The sequence below is a fragment of the Polypterus senegalus genome, chromosome 17, assembly GCF_016835505.1.
Source record: "Polypterus senegalus isolate Bchr_013 chromosome 17, ASM1683550v1, whole genome shotgun sequence".
NCBI lineage: Eukaryota > Metazoa > Chordata > Cladistia > Polypteriformes > Polypteridae > Polypterus > Polypterus senegalus.
The window spans coordinates 44746231-44754690 of NC_053170.1; positions in this window are offsets into that span (position 1 = coordinate 44746231).

The following is an 8460-nucleotide window of genomic DNA, read 5'->3' on the forward strand; positions in this document are numbered from 1 at the left end:
GACCTTCTAGATTTTAAAATAGAGGATGCAGATGTGCTTCAAGCCCTTGATACATTGAAAACTAATAAAATAACCTGGACCTGATGGGATTTTACCAGTTGTATTGAAAGGAATGAAAGACATCATTCATAAATCCTTATTAGGTATATCAGTCGAGAAAGGAGTAGTACCTGAGGAATGAAAAGTTGCAAATGTGACTTCAGTCTTCACGATGATTGGAGAGAATGGATCCCAATAAGTTTTACTTCTGTGCAATGCAAAATTAAGGAAACTACAATAAGAAACAAAATAGAAAAGTACATATATAAGAATAATAATATATTGTACTAAATAACAGTCAGCATGGATTTATGAGAGGAAGATCTTGCCAAACTGGAATGGTTGACAAAAACAAAGAATATGACGTGATTTATTTAGACTTTAAAAAAGCCTTTGATGCAGTCCCACACTGAAGATTAATTCTAAAAACAGAAGCTGCAGGCATTAGAGATAATCTACAAAACTGGATCTGCAGATGGTTAACGCTACAGGAGACAAAGTGTACAGATAAGTCGAAAATAATGCACATGGAGTGAGGTCATGAGTGGATCCGTCAGAGGTCTGTCCGTAGTGACTTTTTCTGATTTATGTTTATGTCAGTAAACTTGTAAATTTTGTAGATGATGCTACACTGTAAAAATTATTTGTTGGTGTAACTTAAAAAAATTACGTCAAGTGGTAACAATCAATCGAATTAGTTTTTCTCAACAAATATTTTTGTATAATATTAACCCATTTTTTTGTGTCGTTTCAACTTATCAATGTTTAACCAAAGAAAGAATTTAATTTGAAGAAATGTAATTTCTCCCACTCAAAAAGTGGTATTTCCTTTGAATAAAAACCTGAAAAATTTAATTTATGTTAATTAATTTTTTTTAAGTTAACTTATAATTTAACTTTCATTCAACATGTTTTTTTAATTGAGTACATTTCATTAGAATGCCTCAAGAACTAACCAGCAATTGAATGTTTCCTCCTAATTAGTAGTGTTGTTTCACAAATATAAATGAAATACAGAAGACATAAAACACTTTTAGATTTATTACTGAATATTTGCAACACAAAGATCATATTTTTTGGTCATTTTCATAACATGTTCTGTATTAAGAATTTACAGAGAAAACATTACACACAAAAAAAATGTTTTTACTAATTATATTTAAAACATCTATGAAAAATTATATATACATATATTAAATAAATTAATATATTTTATATATTACATAGTATACTACATATATGCAAGCTTTTCACAAAAATGTTTTTATAAATTACATATAAAATATCTATGAAACTCTATATATATATATTTAATACACCTTATATTTTTATACAATATATAGTATACATAAAACGTTTGTATATACTATACTTTACATAAATGTTATATTGTATTATTATATAAAAATAAGTACTCAGACTAAGTAACAATAATTAAATGCACAATTTCACATTTTGAACATATACGAACATACATATACACACAACCAATTGAACAATTTTCCAAAGATTCAAGTAATGCAATGAAAATTCAGTTTAGTTAATTCTGTAACTTTTTTTGACCTATAAACTTTCAAATGCTTTATTAGACTTAGTGCAATAAATGCCCTCTTTCAAAACACTAATTAGAAGAACTAAAACACAACTACAACCTTGGTTAGGGAGATCAATACAAAATATCACAGGAGTTTAAAGACAAATTCAAAAAGCAACAAATGATATTCTACAAATAACACCGCTTTGTGATATAATCTTAAAACTATATTCATCGCCAAATTAATCTGAGCTAAGAAGCTTACTGCTTAGGTTCTGCACTCTGGGAGATTTCTTATTTCCCTCCAGTTCCATAAACACTTTTGGAAAACTTCAAAAGTGAGTTTTAACTCTTTAGGGTATCTAAGATTTATTGCATACATTAGACCAAACAATATTGGACAAGCTGCTGCAACAGACTGCAGTCCATTTAACACCTCTACACCCTCAATAACAATGCCAACTTCTTTAGGTGTGTGAAAGGGTCCTTCACCCTCTTTACGGATGACAAATATGGCCATTTTGAGTGTCTTCATTTCTCTTTCAGCATCATCTCCCAATGTATCCTACAATTAAAAGATAAAATGCAAATACTAATCCATTATGATATAGTGAACTTTAACATAGATAAATAAACCCTAGGAACCATTAAAGCATTGAATGATAATGTTTAACAGTGTCGTATAACAAATATGTTCAAAATACTAAACTATAAAGCAGTATATCTTGCACAAGTGACTGTACAGAATATTACATCAGAATCGTGAGTGAACATACTGTGAAATTTAATAGTAAAGGAAAAACCACAAATCTCTGTTAATAAACAAATAGCATAAATATAGAATGTTAAATTGCAAACTAAGCCTTACCAGATATTCTTTGATAAGATCCTTGTCATCCTCACCAAGGTAAATAATAAGGGACCTCAGCACAAACTCTCTTCTGATGTTTACATCATTTTTCTGGATGCAAAAGTACACATTTATTAATATTCACTGACCCAGACATTTATTAAAAAAAACAAAAACAAAACACTAAATTCATGTGGGCAAAAAAAAATTGCCCAAGAATTCAAGATCATTGTCTCAATGCAATTATCAAATGTAACGTACCTGATCTACGGCTTGAATGAAACTGGCAGTCTTATAGCGGGCAGCTCCTCCTTTATGTCTTATGATGCTTGTCAGTTTATTGGTATATCTGTCCAGCTGTGCAAGAAATTTGGACTGGAGAGAGATTGTAGTAATCCGCAGGAACTCAGCATTAATCTTAGAGGAAAAAGATTAAAGTTAAAGAAATTAACTTCAAAAATTAAAATATTTTAAAGATAAAACACTTTCAGGGAAAAAAGTTACATACCTCATTCACTTTGAAAAGTGCAGGCCATCGCTTCATAAAATCCTCCACCCTTGGCTGCTCCTTCACTACTTCGTGCCTTCTATAGGCAAATGTCTTTGCCATGAGTTCTCGAATGACTCTTTCATTATTTCTTTTCTTTGCCTCTCTCATAAGCATTTCTCTATCCACTTCAAGGCTTTCTGGTGTCTCACCCAGAGGTAAATCAGGTAAGTAGTTTGCCTCTGCCCTCTTTGCCTTTTTCACGTTTTTTGCTGGGTAGACACTGTCACCTTCCCTTGCCTTGTTTTTTACAGAATTTACAGCAAGCTCTGGACAACCATAAAGCTTCATTTGTGTCCGATAATTTCCCATTTTATATTTTAGCCTTTGTTTCCACCCATAGCATCCATTATATGACCCAGGCTCTTGCAGGCAGGGGTGTTTCTTTATCAGGGCCTCGGACACCTCACAGAAGTTGGCGTCTTGTGGGTATGCTTTAAATCGAAATATCTCTTCTGCAAGCTTCTGCAGTATGTCACTTTTCATCTTTGAGCTTACTGTCAGTATAATTTTCTGTGTCCTATATTCTGCATTACCCTTTTCAAGTTGAAGTTCAGTTTCATATGAAAACTGTGGAATTTGGAAAACTTTTGGCCATGCCTGTGTTCTGGTTAAAAGTGAAGAGATAACTGTATCATCTGTGTCACCTGACATTACAGAGCTGCAGTCATCAAGTACTGGCAAAGGCGATTGAGAAAGCTCAGCAGTTTGCTCTGATTTCTCAATGTAGACCACTTTTATGGTGCTCAAATCTTCAAGTTCTGAGGTTAATGTTAAATTAAGAAATTCATTGAAGTCATTGTCCTTGTACTGTAATCTGATATCTTCTTTCAATTGAAAAGCAAACTGTACTTCATTGTATACAATTGGAGCAATGACAGACACTGAGGAGATAGCAAAAACAATTCAGAAAGACTAGGACAAGCTTCAGAACTGGAACACTTGGAAAAAGCAGTGTAATATAGAAAAGTGCAAGGTGCTATGCAAGGCCATAATGAATGTCAATTATACATACAAGATGGGGGACTCTCCTACAAGAAGCATCATCTAAAATTATTTAAGGGTTTATGTTGATGCAATGTTTCATCATCAAAACAATGTGCAGAAACAATTAAAAAAACAAAAACAAAAAACTTATACAACAATACAAGTCAAAGGAAGGTTATGCTAAGTCTGTATAATGCATTAGTGAGACCACTTCTGAAGTAATGTGAGCAGTTCTGGTCACCACAGTAAAAAAAGAAATATCAGCCCTTGAAGCTGTGTAGAAGAGAGCAATCAAGTTCATCCCAGGACTTAAAGACATATTGTACTGTAACAGATTCAGGGAATTAAAACTGTTTAGTCTTGAGTAGAGGAGACAGTGTATAACCCAGGTCTTCAAAATCCTCAAAGGCATTGCTAAAGTAGATCCTGCAAAATTCTTTCAACTTAACAATGAATCACATACTCAAGGACACTGGTGGAAATTAAGAGAAGGAAAATTTCTGGATCAATCTGACAAGACATGTATTTGAAGCAGAAACACTGACAACCATTTAAGAAGTATCTGGCTGAGATACTGGGGCGGCTCAGCTTTTAGCTAAACGAACAAAGCTTGATGGACTGAATTGTCTCCTGCCATTTGTCAGATTTCTTATGTTATTATGTAAATGACCTCCTGGAACTGGGCCTAACACCATATTTCCTTTTCAAAATAACCAAGGTAGGTAAATCTTCAGAGGTAATTGAGTCTGCATCAGAATTTCTTTGTTCAATATAAACATTGGTATAATTTTACCTATGCTCTTATACATAGACTTTGGCTATTCAGATAGTTTTGTAATCACTGTTTGCATCACTTGCAGCTTTAGCCAAACATCAAGAGTATTGTTAATATGTATAACAAGAGAAACTTGCCAAAACATTTTCATAGCTTGTAGAAGGGCTATTATTCAGTCAGCACCTTCCAGTTATATCCACTGTACTTTGTATTAAATTAACTGATATTTCTGGATTATTCACTGTACCAATTTTCCCAGGAAGTTGACTATAAGAGAACAATATTAACCTATATGGTTTTAGATAGATAGATAGATAGATAGATAGATAGATAGATAGATAGATAGATAGATAGATAGATAGATACTTTATTAATCCCAAGGGGAAATTCACATAATCCAGCAGCAGTATACTGATACAAAGAAACAATATTAAATTAAATAGTAATAAAAATGAAAAAAAATTAAAATAAAATTAATGTTAGCATTTACTCCCCCGGGTGGAATTGAAGAGTCGCATAGTGTGGGGGAGGAACGATCTCTTTAGTCTGTCAGTGGAACAGGACAGTGACAAAAGTCTGTCATTGAAGCTACTCCTCTGTCTGGAGATGACACTGTTAAGTGGATGCAGTGGATTATTCATGATTGACAGGAGTTTGCTTAGTGCCCGTCGCTCTGCTACAGATGTTAAACTGTCCAGCTTTAATCCTACAATGGAGCCTGCCTTCTTATTTAACCATAACTACATTATTTTTTTTTTATCTAGATGTTTCTGTCATATTTGGTATGTGTTGAAAAATATTTCCTTTAAAGTAATCTGCAATGTTGCCATTTGTCTTACTATGGATTTATTTTCATAGCAGCTTAAAAATAGTCACAAAATTAAGCAATATGACTTTTTTTTCTCTTGAAAGGATTAAAAATCAGGCCAGAGAGTGCCAACCTGTTGACACCAGTAGCCACTTTTAAAATTACTGGTGTTACTTACATGCTGACTAGCCAGATACATGTTTGAGCTTTCAGTGTATGCCAACAGCGAAGTAGCAAGTTGTCATTAGCATAATTTAAGTACACCTAGTTTTATTATGTACATAAAAACTAAACATAAGAAAATAAGAACATAAACATTTGACAAACAACAGGAGACTATTCAGTCCATTGGACTCATTTGTGAATATGTTGATATTGTAGTGTTATGTTCATTGGCACTGACACAATGGAGAGTTGCTCTTTTAAGTGGGTTTCTGTCTTTTGGAAGACTGCTAGCTATTGCCACACTAGTTGAATTTTGTGTGACTATGGCAGACGTGCCCTTTTTATAGGCTCTTTTAAACCTGGCAAAGAAGCTTACTCATTCGAATGAAGGAATGTCACCCCATACTGTTTGTGATTCATCACTCTTTCAGTCACTATGCTGATGCAACCTGTCAACTGCAATGTGATCAAGTAAACATCATTCTGGAGGATTGTTTGGGAACAAGTATTACAAGACAAGATGACAAAATTGATCACCAAACGTGAAAAGCACAGAGCAAAATTCAAGATAGTTTTGATTCCTACCAAAAATATTTGACAGCTAATAAAAGAGACAGAAAAGTCTTCAAACACTTAACATGGCAAGTACATATCTTGAATGGAGGTGGCCAGCTCATTCCATAAGGTTATTCATGACAAGAGCCTAGACTGTGATTTGGTACCCCACAGAGGTGGCATCTCCACACCACCTTAATCAGAAGACCTGAGTGGGTGAGAAGGGGCATCAGTCTCTCCATATATAAGTGCTGATCCACTGACTACTCTTTAGGCTGCTACTGGAAGAAAATGTAGGAATCTGAAAAGAGGAGTGACATGTGCCCATCTTGGCTGATTGAAGACTAGATGTACAGCTCAATTTTGGATTATCTGGAGCATAACTTGCTGTAATCTGTTGACAATGGTTAGTAAGGTTGTTTTGGTGATATGACCCTTCTTGAAGCCTGACTGATGAGGATCAAGCAGTCTGTTCTGTAGACAAACACTACAGGGTTTTAGATAGAAAGGAGAGGAGAGAGAGAGACTGGTCTATCATTACCTACTTGAGACTGGTTGAGAGTGGGCTTCTTGAGAAAAAGAGATATTAAGGCCTGTTTGAAAAATGAAGGAAAAGTCCCTGTACTAAGTGAGGTTTTGACAATTTGTGTTATTTCAGAAATGAGTGAGATGAGATAACTGAAAGGAGGAGATGGAGGAGATGTGAGGGGATGGAGACAAGTGAACAGGTAGTGGGGCAACTGGTGAGGAGGTTGGAAACTTCAGAGTGGAGAGAAGTGAGAAAAAGAAGAAGGTTTTGGTGCATCTAGGAAGGAGCACACTTGCTGGAAAGGATGATGAGAACTGACTGTTGATAACCTCCACCTTTTCCTTAACCCTAACCTTAATTTTCTGGAAAAAGGTAGCAAAATCATCAGCAATCAAGGAGGTCGAGGGCAGAGGTGGTGGAGGGTTAAAAAGAGAAGTGAAAGCAGAAAAAGATATACAAATATCAGAAGTGTTGCAAATTCTGTTTTGAAAGAAGCTTATCTTAGCATTGATAGTAGCAAAGGAGAGTGATATTGTGAGAATGATTACAGTAACTAGTTTGATAAAATTGGTACTATATGAATAATCTTATTCCAAATGTAATAATTACATAATTAATGACACAAAATAATTTTTAATTCCCCAGTTCCCTAGGATATACACCTTGATGCTCCCACAGTCTCCTGGATCATGGATTAACCGACAAACAGTCTCCAGGACTTTGTGTCAGAATTTGAGGTTTGTAATACTGGAGCACCCCTTGGAACTGTCCTGACTTTACCTCTGTACCCTATATAAAACAGACTACCATTATAATATCAATGCTTTCCATCTATAGAAACATTTCCACCATTGGCTGCATTAATAATGGAGATGAGTTGGAGTACTGGGGGCTTGTGAAAGTCTTCATCTTGGGGTGCAAGGAGAACCACCTACAGCTCAACATCATAAAGACAAAAGAGTTGGTGGTGAACGCAAGGAGCTCTTCGCACCAGTTATCATTCAGGAGGAGGATGTGGAAGCAGTGCAGAGCTACAAGTACCTGGAGGTTTGCATACATAGTAAACTGGACTGGTCTGACAACACAGAGATCCTGCAGAGTCGCATGATGTCCCACAGGGCAGCTTGATCAACTGAGTCAAATGCTTGAACACCTGGATGCCATCATGAAAAATCTTCTCCTGCCACATGATGAGGCTGTGTTTTGGAGCACTTTTAGCCATAGGCTCATTCCTCCACCTTGTGATAAGAAGCCCCTCTGGGGATCTTTTCTGCTAATTGCTATCAGGCAGCCAATTGCTACCTCCCGATGTCCTAGACTAAATGCTTATACTTTAAATTTATTTTTGTTATGTCTGCACAATACTTTTATTTACTTAATGTATAAATTGATTGGTTTGCCTGTGAATTTGTGTATTTTTTTTTGTTTCTGCTGATGTATGCATCTAAATTTCGTATTGGGGTAAAAACTTTATTTCATCTAATTTAATATTTTTTTTATTTAAAGGTAGCCTTTTCTTTTCATTACACACATATTTATTTATTTAACTGTACATCAGTCCTTTGTGCTTTAAGAAGTACAACCCCGCTTTTGCGTGCTGGAGCGTACGCGGAACTATTCTATTCTGAATATTAGGGGTCAGACGATTTGATTACATCGGTGAACGTGAAA